Source organism: Opisthocomus hoazin, chromosome 12 (genome assembly GCF_030867145.1).
Source record: "Opisthocomus hoazin isolate bOpiHoa1 chromosome 12, bOpiHoa1.hap1, whole genome shotgun sequence".
NCBI classification, from domain to species: Eukaryota; Metazoa; Chordata; class Aves; order Opisthocomiformes; family Opisthocomidae; genus Opisthocomus; species Opisthocomus hoazin.
The window spans coordinates 19,032,839-19,050,912 of record NC_134425.1 but is presented as its reverse complement, the minus strand read 5'-3'; the positions used below and the strand labels follow the sequence as shown (position 1 = coordinate 19,050,912).

Genomic DNA, 18,074 nt, shown 5'->3' with positions numbered 1-18,074 from the left:
CCTTTCAGCTATGCTATGTTCACTCCTCCAGGGTTCTGCTCAGCTTTTTGCTCTGCTCTCGGCTACAGTGAAGAAGAGTCCTCTAGCAACTTTGTAGCTCAAGGCTCCTTAAAAGTTACTTCAGATAGTGTGAATGTGAAGTATCTTGTAAGCTGCTACTTTGAATTCTGATCTTGAAATCGATACTTTGCCTTTAACAGACTGTGTGTGATTGGAAAGGGCTACGTAGAACCAAAGGCGGAAAAGGTCAGCACTAACTCTGTAGGAAAGTGTGTGCCATATCAGCATCCTGAAGCAACGCTTCTCAAGATAGTGGGAGGCGGTGTGCCCGTGGCCATGCTCGCGCTGCCTGGGCCCACCTTTTTGTACCTTTGAAAGGCAGGAAGGCTCCTCGTGGTCCCTGCCAGCGCCTGGGCGTCGAGGCGGAACGGGCCGATGGCAGCAACAGGTCGAGTTAGCTGAAACCCTGGTCCCCTCCCGCAGGGAGAGAGTCCCGGCCAACTAATGAGCCACTTCTCCAGCGGAGGGGTTAAACGAGCCCCAAACACTTTAGTGAAGCGAACGCAGGCGCGCACGCCGGGGCCGCGGGAGCCCGCCTCTCCTCAGGTATCGCCGCGGCGGGAATCCCGGCCCCAGCGGCGAGGCGCGCCCTGCCCGGCCCGGCCCTGCGGCGCTGGGCCGCCCGCCGCGCTCGTCATGAGGAAACCGCCGGCAGCGACTGCGTCAGCGCCGGGCGGAAACGCGCCGGGGCTCCGAGCTTCTCTTAGCCAGGGAAAACCCCCGCTCCCCCCCGCCGCCCGGGGGCTGCCGCTCCGGCGGGCACCTCTACTTCTCCAGCAGCCGGGCCCGGCCTCTGCCGGAGCCTCCGGACTAACCCCGCCGGGGATTGGCTTCTGCCGGCGAAGGGGGCCATATTGGATCGGCGCACACCATTTTATCGGCTCCGCGGCGCCTCCCCCCGTCCTTCCCCCCCCGCTCCGGGGCTGCCCCTCCCGCGGGGGCTGCGGCGCGCGGGGAAGGTGTCTCGGGAAGGAAATTCGCACGCTCCCGTTTCACCCGCACACTCCTCCCCCGCGCACGCCCCTTCCCTCGCTCGCGCCCTCACTCCGCCCTCCCCTTCCTCCACCCCGCCCGCGGCCCCGCACGGCCGCTCCCCCCTCCCTTCCCGAGGCGCCGTGTCAGCGCTCGGCGGCGGCCCCCGCGCGGGCGGCCAATCAGCGCGGGGGTGAGAAATATGCAAATGCACCCCCCAGCCCGTCCCCGCGGGTTCGCTAGGGCCGGTGGGGTCGCGGCGCGGAGCGAGTGAAACTTGGCCCAAGGCGCGGGGCCCCTCCCGCCCTGCCTGCGCGCTGGGCGGCGCGGGGGGAGAGCAGGGCCCAGCCGGTCGCGCCGCGCCGCCCTCGCCCCGCTCCGCCGCCCGCCTCTCCCGGCCTGCGCCAGCCGCCCGGTAAGTGCCGCCCGCGGCCGGCCGCTCCCCGGCTGCCCCGCGGGAGGGGAGGGGTCGCGGGGGGATTCCCCGAGGGGGGAGGGGAAGCCGCCGCCGTTCCTGCCGCCGCCTCTGAGCCGCCGCGTCTGCCCGAGGCCGCCCCGGCGGGGAGCTGTCAGGCGCGGGGCATCGCCGCCCCCTCCTCCTCCTCCGCCTCCTCCCCGCGCGTGTGTGCCTCCTGCCGGGCAGCGGCGGCGGCTCCGGGCGCTGCCGCCGCCGCCGCGTAATGGCGAACCCGGCGGTGAGTACGTGCGGAGGGACGGGCCGCTCCCCGCCGCCACCGGAGCAGGCCGCGCTCCAGGTGCCGGAGACACCGGCTGGCCCCGGCGCCCCGTCAGCGCCCCCCTCCCCCCCGCCGCCTGCGCCGCCCGCCCCTCCTTCCGCCGGGGGATGGCGCGGCGCGGCCTGCTCGCCGCCCGGGCTCTGCCCGCCGCCGCGCCTCGACCCGCTTCCGCCCCTTGCCGACACCGGCGGGCGCGGGGCTCCTCGCCGGCCCCTCGCACCTCTCCGGCGGAGGTGGGAGGTGGGAAGGGGACGGCGGCGAGGCGAGCTGTTCCTGAGGGCGGCGGGGGTGGAGCGGGGCAGGATGGAGGCGGCGGGGCGGGCGGGCGCTGAGGGGGGATGCGGTCCCCGCCGCCCCCGTCCTCCCCGCCCGGCGGCGGGGCTGAGGGGGCGGCCGGCGGGGGGGGGGGGTAAAGTTTGGCGGGCAGGAATTGGGCCTTCCCTCGGTAGCGGGGCGGGGGGGGCTGGAGGTCCTGCCCCGGGGCTCTGGCAGGTGAGCAGATGGCAGGGCGAAGGGAAGAGGGCTGGTCTCCGGGCGGGGGAGCTTCGAGGCCGCTCTCTCCCCCGGCGGGAGGGCGGCAGTGGGGTGAGGGGTGGGTGGAGGAAGGTGGACGCAGGAGCGTCCCCAGCCCCCTTCCCTCGCTCAGCGAGGGGATGTGGCACCCTCCCGGGCAGAACAGTGGGAATGTCAGGCCCGGTTTCTCCCTACGCGAGATAAGAGGTGGGCAGAGGGAGGAATTAAAATAATTTCCCAGGGCGGGCGAAGCAGAAGGAAAAAGAGGAGCTGAGTTTGCAGCCTACTGCCTTGGATCCGCGACAGCAGAAAACGTGGGAGCTGGGGAAAGTAACATGGCAGGGGAGGCTTGGCGTTGGGTGAGGTGTGTCTGGGAGAGATGGGGACGGGCATGCTGCCTGCGGTCCTGCTGCGCTGGCGGGTTTCTGGGGTGAGGAGAACCTGCATGGCCGCAGGTTCCCGCTGCGTGGGTGGAGGCTTAGAACGGGACTTGGCTCTGAAAGTGCAAGGTTAGAATTTACGGCCTGGCATTTTCCAGGTAGGGGCTGCAAGCTGGCTTGCTCTGGGGACGACAAGGAGAGGGTTTTGAGGCTGGCTCAGTACTGTGCTGTATGTGTATAGCACTGGGTGGATAGGTGACACGCAGCTTTATTCGAGTGGAGAAATTATGCCATTTCCTACGGAGGCTTAAAGCAGTGAAATGTTAAAACGTCTTCATGCCCTCTTCACAGCCAAATTTTTGTGAACAGGGATAAAAACCAGGTGAAGAGAGTTCAGAATTCTCTCATTTGGCTGTGTAGCTTTGACCTCGAGGTTGACGCGTACACTTTCAATTGGTAAGAAATGGCTTGCACTCTGCGCTGTCTTTGCCTTGTGAGTGCCTTGAATCTTTTGCAACTAAAAACTTCCCTTCAGTTCGTGAAAGTTAATTTTATCAGTTTGAAAAAATACAGATGGGTCTCCCTTATGCAGAAGAAATTTGGACCCTTTAGTGTTACAATGGATGACTGTGGGGGACAAAATAACAGTCTGTGTAAAGGGGTAAGGTTTCTAGTTCTCCTCTTGTGTGTTTTTTTGAGATTTTGTAAGAAGTAGCCCTAAAAAGTAATCCTTCTCCTGTCAGGAAAACTAGGCCCATCAGTCCTAAGAGCTGTCTGCATCTGTTTTTAAACCTGTGTCATTTGACACCATCGAGTTTCCATTTGACAGGTGTGAGGTAAAAGAATTATTTCACCTTGTTTTACATGTAATCATTTGTATGAAAATATAAACAAGTTTATCGTTCAAGGCAGAATGTTAACATTCAGTCATCTTTGAGCAATATCCAGATTTTTAGCCTGGCTCTGAGTTTGAATTTATTGGTGCACAGATCAACTTTTTGCTAGTTTCCTTTGCAAGGTAAATATTTTACAGTTAATGAGTGTTCCTGTCTTATTTTTTGTTATCTGCTAAAGAATGAGAACTAATTAGCGTCTTTTGGTTTTACCTGCTCACAAAGTTTCCACACACCCACAACCCCTCACACCCCTAACTAACAATGACTTTTTCATTCTTCTTGCCTCTGGCGGATGAGGCTTCCAAAGCCTCACGGACTTCAGTGTCCAGTTTTTGTAAACCAAAGAGTAAAAATAAATACACACGTTCTTGAAAGTTAACCAATTCAGGGATCCATGTGCCAGGCCCTGCAGATAAATCAAGGGCACACAGAGAAATTAGTGGGAGGTAAGGTGGGATGTGAACTTTAGATATGAACAACTCTGTGGTTACTGCCCATTGTGAACTCTTTAACCTTAAAGTAAATGGGAAGTAGCTTTCTATTTTTTTGTTTTTCCTGTCCACACACCACCCATACCCACCCCCCCATCTCCCGTTGGTGGGTAAGCTCCATGAATTTACTTTGCTTTATAAGATAAGGGCAGGCGCATAGGTAGTTACAGTGCATCTGCGCTGGTTTACTTTGTGCTAACCTACTTGTTTGTGTTTAACCAAGTAGTTCTATTCACAAGAATTTATGCTGCTCTTCATGATGAAGATGTATTAACTTATTTCAGACTGACTAAAGCTGTCATTTTTAACTGTAAAATGAACTGAAATTTGAAGTCTTACAATTTTTCAAGAATTTTGAGGAATCTCAGCACCTACTCATTTCACATGAGCTGCTGGTGCTAAATGCTCCTGAAGATTAGTCCAAGAATTCAGTCATGCAGAAATGTTGATGAAAGCACAGTGTGGTTTTTAAAAAGTATTTTTAGTGATGTTATCTAAAAGAGGTATGACATGAATCACTACCAAGAGACTATAGAGGCCCTAAAACAGGCATTGTTCATTGGTTTCCTTTTACAAGAGATACAAGTTAGTGATGCAGGCCGATTAAAACAAAAAGATTGACATGCTGCTTTAAAATTGCCTTGTTTGTGCAGTCCATAAAGTAAATAGATGAACTGTTGTTCTTACTTGCTTTATAGGGCTAGCTGTAAGTTTTTTTTTTTTGTGTGTGTGTAGGTTACAATTTTAAAATACAAGAGCTTCCCTATAGTTAGAGTGTATGTATCCTTCAGATGCTCCGAAGGTACAGGTAAGCTGGACAATTATCTATCTTATGGGTCTGGAGTCCGTACAGTTAATTGTTTTCTTTTGTATCAGTGTTGTAGAAAGAAGTGTCCAAACACTGCATCATTGTCTTTCGTTGATACTTTTCATGCAGTTTAGGATGAGGATAAGTTGGATCTGATGGAGTTGAATGGCATGATCTTATTCATCACTGGACTGCAGTATTCTGCTTCTTTCTACCACTATATTTGAACTAAATTTTCAATACTGTTTGGTACTTGCATTCATAAATCATCCAGCTGAAATATTTTTTCTGTGTTGAACTGAAATCCAGTAACCCTTAGCACTCAGTTTCTATTCTAACCAAAATATTTTTGTGGATACTTTATATTCTTCTACAGACATCTCTGTATTTGTCCTTTTAATGGTCTCTGTTCTATCAAACTATGGAGCTGTGAGCTTAATGAACAGTTAGAAATCTCACGCTAACTCAGGCTCACATAGTGCACTCTCACTGTATTCCCTAGTGCTCTGCCTGTAGTTGCAAATCATGCTTCAGCAATGCCGGGTATCTGCGTACAGATAAACGGGTGATGGAGAAACCATCTGTTTATTTAGTCAAACATTCAATAATTGATAATTAGCATTATTGGAAATATTTTAGGATATTATTCAAGTATTCTCTTTGGCTAAGAAGTAATTCTTCTGCTGATAAAATAACCACCGGAAAGAGTTTGCAGCTCATGCTGTGGCTGAAGGAGTAGCAGGATTCTCATGTTTTATCCGTCTGGCGAATTCATAAATGTGAGAGCGAGCCGGCCAAAAGTCAAGCAGGCTGAACATGCAACTTTCTTATTTACAATAGTGCAGGGAGGAGAGATCTTTTTTTTTAAGAGTTATTTTCTTCTAAAGCATTGCGTGAATAAGGTATAATGTGTTTTACAATGACCATGTTTTTGAGTAACTGCAGTGTTGAAAACTTGCGGAAGACCAAGTGTAAATGAGACACTTTTTCACAGTGTGGTTAGTGAAGCTATAGCTGTAGTTGAACTTCAGAAACAGCCTCTTGGCAGTACTTTCAAAACATGTATAGTAGTGTTCAGGTGGATGCACAGCTACCTCTTGGAATGAGCTTTAGTAATCGAGTGAAAGGCTACTTTTCGGCAGCACCTTGGAATCGAGTTCCCCTTTCACTGCCACCTTTACATTATGTTCACTTACTAAGCTGCAGGAAACAAGTTACAAGGGAGGAAGCATTCTTTTGAAACTTGGAATTCAGCAGAAATATATTGGTACGATATGGCATCTGTTAGTGAGCAGATGTGGTAGGATCTTCAACTTTATTCATACAGATTACCAAAGAGATACCAAATATTAATGTCTTACGGCTGCCAGTGTGTATGCATCTGATTTTTTTTTTTAAGGTACATGTTTTTGTTTTAATCTTAAATCAACAGTTAACATTTGCAGAAAGATGGGAAAATGTTCCCATCCTTCTTCTGAAGACAAATAGTAATTTTGTTCTTTATCTGAGTCATATTAGGAAATATAGTAACTTTGGTTACCAAATGATTTCCTTCTGCAATGCATTCTTGGTTTTGCTTTCCTTGTGTTGTATGAGCAGTATTAAAAGATTTGGTTCACTCTTTAATGTTCATTACTAAAATTCAGGAATTCCTCCAAAATTTATTCTGCAAATGCCTTTTGAAGAGTATATGATTTTATTACATTTGATACTTAACAGCCTAATGAAGAAGGCATTAAGCTTCAAAAAGATTACATCTGTATAATGGCATGAAAATCTACCCACCTGATATTCTATACCTTAGAAGAAATCTGAGAATTAAAGGGGATATATTTTTGTTTTCAGTTGCCATGTAGTAAAGCCATTGTAGTTAGTGCCTTCCACCAACATTAAAAACAGTGTTAGGTAAGACAGTGGGACTGATTGCATGTAATATGATGTTGCTGGTTTCAGCATGTAGTTTTTGAAAGGATTTCTTGCTGTTTTTCAGAAACTAAACTAAAATTTAGCTTCAGAGCCAGAATTTTAGGGAAGTTTTCAAGAATTAGTTCGTAGATACCCTTGAGGGACAGATGAGTATTGTCCCATTTAACTGGGGAAGTTTTTTAAAAGTCCACTTTGTCAGACTCTTGTGGCAGAATACTGATATTATAGTAGAAGTCATCTAGAGTCTCTGTCTATCTGTTGCAGGTGAATTCAGGAACATGTCCTGAGTGTTCTTAAAATCATGAAACACGATGAAAAATGTTGTTTTGTTCGAGTTGTTACCAATTAATTTATTTCCTAATTTAAGAAGAGCATATTGAACAAATCAGAAACTCGGAGTGTCTTGCTTGACATGTGTTTGGGAGGAACTTTCATGTCAAATCTCCTTAGAAATAGTTTTATTAAAAAAATAGAAAAATTGTATGCAGCCTCTCTGAAAGGTGCAGACTTCTGTTACAGATGAAGCTCCTTATGCCAGCTAGTGTAGTACGGAGTGGGAAGTCTGAACCGGTTCTGTTCAGCGGAGTACTGTCATGGTATCCTAATCTGGTTGTGTCAAGGCTTGAAATTATGCTTCTTTTTTCACAGAGAAAACTTCTGTCTGTCAGTGTCGATTCTTCACAACTGTTGGTCTGTACTCGTAGGTTGTGATCCACAGGCATCTGCAAAACAGACATGACCCTTGGCGTTGTTCTAGTTGGTACTTCCAGATTATAAGCTTGCAGTAGTTCAGAGATGCTTATCAGGCTAGAACGTGTGAATTATTGGAAGTTAGTGTATTGTCAGATTGTGAATTGAGAGAGGGCTATGCTGTGCAGTCTTTGGTCTCTGATGTTTTGTAGTGAAATCCCGGTTTAGGCCACGTGTGAAAATGAGAAGGCTTTTTTCTCGTTTTCAGTGCAAATAGTTCTCTACATCTTAAAGTGGCAATGTAGTTCTTCAGGAAGGGTACCAGAATTCATAAACATATTTTTTAGGTCTAATTCGAGGAGTAATGCTGAAATTTATGACAAGATGTAGCTTCCTTCAGTAGTCTTGTTGCCTATCCCCTGAACTTCTTAACAGTTATTTTCACTAAAATAAACGGACTCGCAGATAAACTTTGTTCTTTTCAAGAAGATTCTCCAAGCTTTTGGTATTTTTCTAGCTCACAATCAGTTGTAGCAAAGGAAGATAATGTTATTCTCTGTATTATTATTGTCCCTTTGTTGCAATTAATGCCCACAAAATATAAATGACAAAATAGAATGTATGTATGCACCTCAGCCGTTTTAATGCCAGCTCTAGTGGATGTGTTAAAATTAACAAGAGGAAGGGTTAAAACTCAATTGGGAGACTCTGCGCTGAAGCAGCTGATATACATGTACATGGTTTTTTCTGCAGGCTGTGCTCTGAGGGCAATAACCTTGGGCGGCAAGGTGAAGAAGGTAGTTGAAAATATTAACTTCTTACCCTGGTGCTGTTAAATTTTCTAAAGGGTATTTGCAAAGACTGAAGGCATAAAAGCACACAAGGATTTTGTACAACACTAAATTGTTTTATTGAATTTACATGTATGGTTTTTTTTAAATAGAAATTGGGTTAAAGTGGTTATTCTAAACTAATGGAAATGAATAGTTCATTCCTGTTACACTAATGGGTATATAAAAGTTTATGTTTGAGAGTCCAAAATGAGAAAAATTACTACTGTTTAAAATTTTTTACTAGGAATAGTAATGCTTTAGGATTCTATCAAGAACATGAAGAAATCCATGTGCACTTCGGGAAATGTGTATTTTTCTTTCAGTATTCTGTGAAGAAACGATGGTAGTTGGGCTGTGGAACATAATTTAAAAAAAACTTTCCAAGATAGCTTAAAATATATCTAGGCATACTTATAACATATTTAGTTCTAGTTCTATTTAATGAAGTATGACCTTTGTTGTATATCAGTGAATTTTCCCAATTCAAGATTTAAAAACAAGCATTAAGACTCTTTTCCGAAGAAGAAAACTTTACAGAATATTTTTTTACCATAGCACATTTAACAGATATCTATATGTATATATGTGTAATTAAAAGTTCACATGCAATATAACTTATTTGAGCTATTTTCTGAAGAAAGCTTTAATTTTCTTTTTGTGTGTGTTTCTCTTTTGCACTTGTTATAATCATCAGTGATTCTTCTGCTCTCTGAAGTATTTCTTGTACTTTACATTTACAATAATTTATTGTAGATCTGGTGAATGTATGTTTAGTTACATACTTTTTTTTCTTTTCAACATAGGATTTTTCAAACTTCTAAGTACTCCACCATTGTCTCCATATTGGAAGCTGTTCAAGCAAGTGGACGTTGTCCTGAAGAGTAAGAAACTTCTTTTTTTCCTCTGTATTTTGAGGATTCACAAGGAATCCAGTTGAGGAAGGATCCAAAGCTATGTTTTGGATAGCCAGGAACTGAAGATAGTGTTTGTATTGTATGGTAGTTACAGGTGAATTAGGTTTCTTTTTTTACTATTGAACTCTTACAGGTAGGAGAAAGTACTTGATTGCAAGTTTTCAGTTTTTCTTTTTTTCAATTAAAGTAAATTTTTGAATGCTTCTAGTTAACTTATATGTTGTAAAACCTTTATACTATAACTTTATTTAGTCAACAAAGAATTTCTAAATAAACATAAGTTTAAGAACTAAAAAATGTATCGAAATGCTGCATAAAACCTGATGATTAAATGATTTCAAACGATTTTACTTTCCGGGTGGGAAGAGTCTTTTTGCATAATGGGAGCTGTATTAGCATGGTCTGAGTTCCAGTAGAGAAAAAGAGAACAACTAGAGGAAGTTTTCGGGCTGTTCTGATACAAAATTTGTGTCACACTACATCGATGGCAAACACGGAAGTATTTTAGCAACCTTCACCTAAGTATGTGTTTGGGCACATGTTTATTGCTCATGAATTTTAGAAAAAAAAACACCTCTGTCTTTTATTTAAGTGTTCCTGTTAAAGCAGAGCAGAGACATTTGAGTTTAGCAACCTTGGGATAAGTCTCGAAGTTACTGAATAATAAAGGGATAAATCTAGTAACTGATGTACCAAATTAGTACCAAATAAAATTTTTTACTGGATCATTGCAGGCTTTTGATAGCTGTTATAACCAGTTTATAGCTTTGACATATGTTACAACATTGTCTCAAAGATGGGGGGAAAAGAAATAATCTTTGTGTTAAAATCTGTTTTTTAATGCAGTGATATATACTGCGTTATCTTTTAATGATGATCAAAGATTGAACTGTATTAATAGTCTTGCAAAGGTGTTTATGAGTTTGTTGCCAAGTAACTATATTTAGGGAGGGGGATATCTGTATTTATTGCAATTGGAGGATTCTCTGTGCCTTGGAGAGAATGATCATGTTTTTGAAAGAATAGCATTGTTCATGGAAAAACACACTGGTGTAGAATGTAAGTTCATATTTTGTTTGTCTTTAGAAGGTGTTTTTGTTTGCTTTAAGGCTTTTACACACGGGCCCTTGAAGCCTTTACTTTCACCCTGTGTGTGTTTTCGCTTAAACTGTAGTATTTTGAAGCCACTTTCACATTAAAAGAGAACCTCTTGAAGCTGAACACTTTTACCTAGCATCAAGGCAAGGAGTGGGATAAAGCTGTCGTGCAAGTATGCTCCCCTAGAAAGGCAGTGTCAATTCCTGTTGGCAAGTGCATCTGTCAGTATGTAATAGCATACTGCTGTTAAAAGATAGTATGTACAAGGCTTTTTGCATGGACGGGTTTAAAACCTAACCTCAAAACCTTTTGTTCTGGTCCTTATATTGTCTATCAAAGTTGCCCTGAAACTTTCAGTGTTCTGGCACAGACTCTAGCCTTCAACCTTAGAGATTTGTAGGGTTGTGTTTTTTTTCAGTGATCCTACAAAATGAGCACTTTACATGCCTATTTCAGAGGTTTATAAAATCGTGGCTGTTAGTGATTGTGAACTAATTCTGGTGGTGTTCTTTTTATGGCATCTATTAAATTTTTGAGTTTCAAATATTGCATTTGCTCCTGAAATTGGTTATTGTGTAACTTGTTCACCACGTTCCATTTTCAGATCTCTAGTGATGAGGTATCCATCTGGATTTAAAGCACATCTCTGAACTTCTCATTTCTTCACTTAAGAGACACGTTCTATATTCATGGGTAAGAATTTTTTTTATCTGGACTTTGGCCCTTTTCTTAAATATCTTGTAATATATTTTTAATTTAGAAGATTTCAGCAACTGATTTTTGTGTCTTACAGGTTAATCAGGTGCTTTTATAGCATAGGATTCTTAAGATGCCTATACTAGCTCTTAATTTTGACCCACGCTAATTGTTAAACTTTGGAATTCAGGTATCTAAGTATCAATGCTCTAAAATCACTCTAACTCTTAGTATTACAGATAGCGAAGCAGAATGGTGGTGTATAGGTAAATAATTTTGAAATTGGTCTGTGGTTTGAGATTCCAGTTCTCATATATACAACAGTTCTACAGGCTTTAATTGTGCTTCTGTCCATACGTTTTTTGTATTTGGAGTTTTGGGAAGAAAGAAACTCTGTCCTGGAAAGCAACGAAAGGAAAGGATCAGAATTTTGTGCAGTGGAAAACCCAGGAACACTTTTCCAATAATATAAACCATGTTTCATCTGAAGAAACCTTGTGGTATTACATACCCCCACTTCAAAACAGTAGAAACAAAACAACCACAAAAATTTCACTAGGAAATATACATTTTTCTAAATGCTACTAGTATTTTTAGTTTTTGTAGGTCTCTAAATAAAACAGCTAAGGTTACTTCATACATCCCAGGATTTGTTACAATGCCTTCTTTCCACGTATTAAGCAATGCTTGCTGAAATAACATTTTGAGACTTTGTAAATTTACCTTGAATTAAAAGATAATGTTAAAATGGATCTCTTGAAGTGGAATAATTGGCCAAAACAAAGTGGGACTTTGTGATACCGTGCTGTTTTAGACAGAGAGTTCTGCGATGTGCTTTCGCTTTGGTGCAGTTTTGCTCTGTTCAGCTTAAGCAGAGCTGCTCTCAATAAAGAAGCTGTCCCATTCACAGTGAAGGCAAACAGCGTTGAGAATGGTAGAAATATGTCTTCAGTTGCATTGGAAGATGGATTTTCTTTCCAAGTGAAATGCCATTTATCATGTTGACTGACTGGAAGTTTTATGAATGACCGTAACAACTGACAGTTACTGATTTTTTTTTTTTTTTTTTTTTCTTCTATAACCCTTTAATATTGATTTCCCAGAGGCGACTTGTGAGAAAGGAGGAGAGGTGGTAGAAGGGACTTGTTTCACATCTGGGGAGTAGAGGGGAGGAAACAGTTACATGATGTGTTTGGTGCAAGCAAAACCAGCGTAGGTATGAGAACAGGCTACTCTGAATTACTACGACAAGCACACACAAGCTAGTTTGCTCCAGTTCTGTGCTCTTACTCAGGGTTGGAACTCTGTCCATAGGCATGGACTGGAACCTAGTCCTGAGAATTTAATTTGAGACCATTAGTTTCAAATCTTTCTCTTCCTAATCTTCAAATCAACGTGCAAGGTACTTGTGTTATCTTTTAAATATTTAGCATGATGTTTGTGAACTCTGTAGCAGAAGAGAATTCTAAACAAAACTAATATGTTGAGGGTATAATTTCACTGAAGTTATGGCTCATTAAGTGACAACTAATATAAATGCATACCGGTGAAAAACAATTTTATAAAAAAATACATATAATGGGATGTGTATTTTTCTCTTTAATGAAATAGGCTACCCCAACAAGTATTTTCCTAATTTTAGGGATACCAATAAGAGAACGTGTATCTTTTCAATCTGTATTTAGCTACAGATACCATGATGCTCTTGTACAAAGACTTACTTCTTTCTGTTAGGGAGTAAAATAGTTCATCTCTACTAAATATGTCTAAATGTTCTTTTTTTTAATCTTCTACATTTCTGGGATTTTGAAGAAATTATGCTGTCCCTCTGTGCATTTTAAATTTAACGTATACATTGATCTTTAAATCTGTAATTGAATGTCATTTATATTGGTGCATCAGTGGGAAGTAACTTATGTATTATTTAATTTACTGCAGCTTTCTGAACTCTGCCAAAGCTTTAATTATAATTAAATCTGACAAATAATGGTAGTATAATTGTCTTTTTTAAATACTGAGGAGGGAATGTCTCTGTCATTTCTGAATACTATGCAGAAGTGATCAGGTTTTTGAGTATCTGTTTTTTAACACACTGTATTGCCTGACTCTTCTGACAGAGTGTTCCATCTGCTAATAGGTGGGCAAATCAAGCAAAGCTACAAACCTGTCATGCTATTGTGTGCTGCATAGAACTTGGCAAATACAATGATTTTTTCAGTTTCTCTGAAGCAAGACTCTGGCAGATCTCTAGTTTGGAAGCAAGTCTGTTGTGCTTGGTTGCATTGCTTTCCTAAAAAAACAAAACAAAACCAAAAAAACCCCAAAACAAACCACCCAAACCCACTTTGTGTGTAGGTAATGTAAAAGTCTGTGTTTACTCCTTCTGTGTCCTGTACCTGTAGTCTGGATTTCTGGTATGTCATGCTTTTATGACTTCAGTTTTAATTCTTTCTGTCTACTAGCTTGTCCCTGCTTCTTTCTGAGATACCTTCTGATATTTGGATAGGTGTTGTTTTAGCTTCTTTTGTGGAAAAACGGCCATCGAAGTCACTGACTTGCTGTTATCTATGGTACTGTCGCGCATCAGTCATGTGAAGCAGTGAGACGTAGTCCATCAGGGTATAAATGTGCGGATGTCGTGGTAGTGTGCTGAATCTTTACCAGATTTACTTGCTTATAACTAGAATAGCTTGTTTTCTGTTGTCAATCAAAAGTAATCAACAATGCAATTAATGAAATAAAATACATCAGTAGTTTTTATTATCCTGTGTTTTACTGCTACTTCCCCTTCAGTTTTTTGAGAGCAAAATTTGGTATCTTTGTTGGATTCTGTTTTCTTGTGTGTTCATTCTTTTTTGATGTTGGGTAAAATCTCTCTTTTTCTTCTGGTCTTTAAATCTTGTTCTGTTCCTTTCATTTCTGCTCTTGCTTGTGTTTGTAACTACAGCTTGTCTTCTTACAACTCAGATCTACTGCACGCTAACGAAGTGTAAAAGGGGATCATCTCTTTGAGACTTTCAGGCTATTTCTTCTTAAAGGGTTATTAAACTCTGATGGATAACCCAAGTGGAGAAAGTTTTTCTTTTTTCTTCCCCCTACCTTTGCAAGGGGTTGCATTAGCCCTGTTAACTTGAAACCCCAGTTCCCTAACCCAGATCGGGTATTGATTCATTCTTCTTGTACACACACTTAAGGAAAGGATTCAAACTGGGCTGAGTGTATCTAGTTTCATATCTAAGTGGTTTTGAATGTAATAAGTAAAATCTGAAAAAGATCTTGAAGTTTAAAAAAGTTAGAGCTGCAGTAGCAGTATGAGAGCTGCTTTTGCAGTTAAGAGAAACAACAATGGTGCATTCATTTATATTCTGTTTGTAATTGAAAAGATCGTTTTAGACCATACAGAATACAACATTGGTTTTAAATGAAAAAATGGGTTATGCAGAAATTAGTATTTTTTCATTCACTTGGACTTGTAAGATCTATTTTAATATAATTTTCCTCTTCTAATACTTTGGTTTAAGTCTTCAATTTAAAATAGATCTCTTAATGTTAAGAACTAATAGATTAAAGAAAGTATAGGTGTTCTGTTTAATGACTAGTGACCAGATAAAAATAACAAGAGCTAGGAGATGTTTCTGTTCTGATTCAAGTATGCTTGCAGAATAATTTAATACTTCTTGGAGAAAATGCTATGTTTTGTGTGAGACATATGATACAGTTGGCAATCTGAAAAAAAATTACTGTTTAAGTTCTAGATGCTTTAGCATATCTGAAGATGGCAAACCCTGAAATGTGTTTCACCTTAACTTGCGGGATACTGTTGATGTTGCCTGGTAATTAATTTTAGAAAATTTCATGTTTTGTACAAAAAAAAAAAAAAAAAAAAAATCACTTTTTTCAGAACAATGAGTTTAATGTTTGATTCTGTTATATAGTTTCGTTAGACAGTAGTTACCCTGTAGTAGTAGTTCCTGTTAATTAGTTCTCTGCATAAAATAAGCTTGATTGATATGAAGTTGAGAGTTTAAAATACAAAGGGAGCATCTAAATGCTAGTAAGAAACATGGCTGAATGCCTCTAAGATGTGTTAGATTTTAAAACCAAAACAAACCCCACTGCAGTAAATTCTAAATTTATTGGGGTTTTAGTTGTTTGTTTGTTTGTTTGGTTGGTTGGTTTTTTGTAGTCTGTAAATATTGTTAAAGCAATTCTAGCTGGTAGGAGGCAGTAACTTCTTAATTTCAAGTACCACAACCATAGTCTTCCAATTGCTTTCTCAGGTTGTACCTCTGTTGTGCTCGTTTTGTTGTCCAGAATTGGTCCAAGTACTTCCTAGACACTGATGTTGTAGAAGGATCTTGCTAACTTTAAGCTGGGTAAAGATTAATATTAGATCAGTATACAATAATGGTAGATAATTTAGACATAAGAAGTATTAGAATTAATGCAGTTTTTACAAGAAGTGTAATTTCATCACAAATTCTCAATCTAAGAGGGCACAAAGATGGCAAATAGTATTTACTAAGAGAAGCCAAACTTCAGATTGCTGTAAAATGGAATTAGTTACCGTAACAGTGATTGCTTGCGGTGAAATACTTCATTTTGACAAATCAGAGATTTTCCTCCTTGAGGAAGAAGGAAGAGCTCTTTTTCCTCTCTGTTCTTTTAAGACTTTCTGCTTCTTTTACTGTAGTTTGCTTTATTGAATACGGATTCAAAACTCGTTTCCCCATTCTGATTAAAATGCAGCTCCAATAGGAGCTTATATTCCATGAGAAGTATTTTGGAGTTGGTACTGTGAAACGCAGGCTGCCATTGCGTTGTTAAACTCATAGTTGTCAAGTCCCAATAGATTAAGTCTTCAAAACGTTCATTTGCTTGAATGCTCTTCTGCCTGCTGAAGGTGAAAGTAAGTCCAAAATTCAAGTTGGTACCACAGATCTGTTTATGGAAGGAGAAGGCTGGGTAAAAGTGTGTTAAAACAGAATTGTAGCTACAGTCACTTTCTGTATAAGAGGGAGTAAGAACATGGAGAAGAGTATTGCTTACAGAGAAGAAAGGATGTAATAAAGTTTTCATGTTGGAACTTTTTCATTTTATTAAGATGCATGTGAGGAGGTAGGGTTTTTTTAAGGAAGGGACAGAAAAATAGTACGTGTACCAATTAAGTTCAGATATGCATCACAATTTGCCTGCCTACATGTGCCTTCACAATTTGCAAGCTGAGAATCTAATGTTTTCATATTCAAATATAGCAGAGAGAAGCAAAAAGGACAATTGCTCAGTAAATTTGGAAGATGACTTTGTGTGAAAGGCTAGCTTCTCCAAATCAAATATCCTTGCATTTCCAAGTTAAGATTTTCTTTGGGATGAAAAAACGTGATGGTTTTTGTTGATGCTGAAGAAAAAGGCTAGGGGTAAAGGTACTTCTCTGGTCGAAAAACGAGGTGTCTTAGCCTGAACACAACTCTGTTGCAATCTACAGTGGTATCCTTTCCAAAAGAGATTTGGGTTGGGTTTTTTCTCACTTTGTGATCCCCTCTCTGCAGAGAAGCTTTGTTCAGAATAAATTTACATTGGTCTAATTAGCCTAGAGAGGTTTCGTATATGTCTAGCCTTTGGATTTCTCAGTTTGGAAGTTCATCTGTGCTATCCCTCTTGCTTGGATTGTTGCAGTGAAGCTGACATCTTCAGGTTATGTTTCCTTTTTGTACCTGCTAAGATTTACTTGTTTTATAAAGCCTTTGCATTTTAAAAAGAGATTTTGTATTATTTGTCTCTATTTCATTCCTTTTTTCCCTTATGCTGAAAGAAAGTAGGAAAAACTAAGGCGAAAAGTGTTTCTTGGGTTTTGAGCGAAGAAGCAAATTTGTGGGAGGCAAGCTCAGAGTTAGTGTGTTGCAACTGCAATGAGGCCAGCTGTTATGCGTGCTTTTTTCACATTTTTACTGTAAAGGTACACAGTTGATAAAACACAAGGAGCTTGTCTGGTATGTGTTTTTTTCAGTACAGGGTTGTTTTAGTCCTGATAGTTCTAGACTACTATGTAGTTAAACTCAAGAGCATGTGTAGTAGTTAATTAGCATAGAGTAGCTGGCCCATGTGTCACATTATGTAAAAACAAACAAAATCCCATCCTATTATATCTCAATTGCTGAAGGTGGAAGAAATCTCTCTTTTTTTCTGTTTTTTCAAGTTAGCACAAATTGAATAGCCTTCCTTACAAATCACAGCAAAATATGGTTTATCTCTGGGCATAACCAAGGAGCTATATGCAGGCTACTGAGCTATTTGTAGTCAGTCTCAATATGTAAACTTCTGTTGATACAGGCTTAAAATTTGAGTTTTAAAGTCCTTGACAGCCTGGAACATGACATTTTACATGTGGCTACCATAATTTCCATCAGTCTTTCCTCAGATGGGGGTTTCTTTAATTAGATCATTTCTTCTATGTCTACAACATTCTGTCCTTGTACTTAATCTGACTTGGTTGTCTTCTCTTGGCTAAAATGGTTCTCCCCTGACTTATCTTTTGAGTTGAAATATTCTAAGTTGAGAGGTGATTGTATTAGAAATGTTACAAAAACCTATGCCACATCATCTGCCTGGATTTTGATGTTGGTTTATCATCTGTTGGAAGGTGCTTGATACTGACAAAGTGATCGTTATTTTGCTTTTAATCATAAGCAGACAATTTAATTGGTTAGAAGATAATGGGGTCTAATTTATGTTAGTGCTGCTTTTAACTTGGGACTTCAGGAAGTCCTAACTTCTAAGTGATGAGTTGTACATTTATCATCTGGAATCCGTGGCTGCTTTGCTATGCTAAGCTGTCACCTTCCTGAGCTTCTGTGCCTTTTTATAGCATACTTGTTCTCTATACTCATAGTAATTAACACTCATACCAGTCCGTACTTGATAGGTGTCACTGGTTGGTGTCTTTGTGTGACACAGGGTCCATCAACCTTTTTTCTGCGTAGACCAGAAGTTTAATATTCAGAATGAATCACAGAATGGTCGGGGTTGAAAGGGACCTCTGTGGGTCATCTAGTCCAACCCC

General features: G+C 41.3%; 1 protein-coding gene across 3 annotated transcripts in view; it reads left to right on the top strand.

Moving 5' to 3' along the window:
• Positions 1 to 1,151: 1,151 nt before the first annotated feature.
• Positions 1,152 to 18,074, top strand: part of CHD9 (chromodomain helicase DNA binding protein 9) — a 99,364-nt gene continuing 82,441 nt past the window's right edge. For 2 of the 3 annotated variants that reach the window (XM_075434211.1, XM_075434209.1), the window contains exons 1-3: positions 1,152 to 1,447; positions 9,110 to 9,187; positions 10,923 to 11,011. The gene's annotated coding sequence lies outside the window, so the exon portion shown is untranslated. Of the gene's footprint in view, positions 1,448 to 4,809; positions 4,858 to 9,109; positions 9,188 to 10,922; positions 11,012 to 18,074 lie in introns of those variants that run through there. The other variant, XM_075434210.1, reaches the window with a different exon arrangement.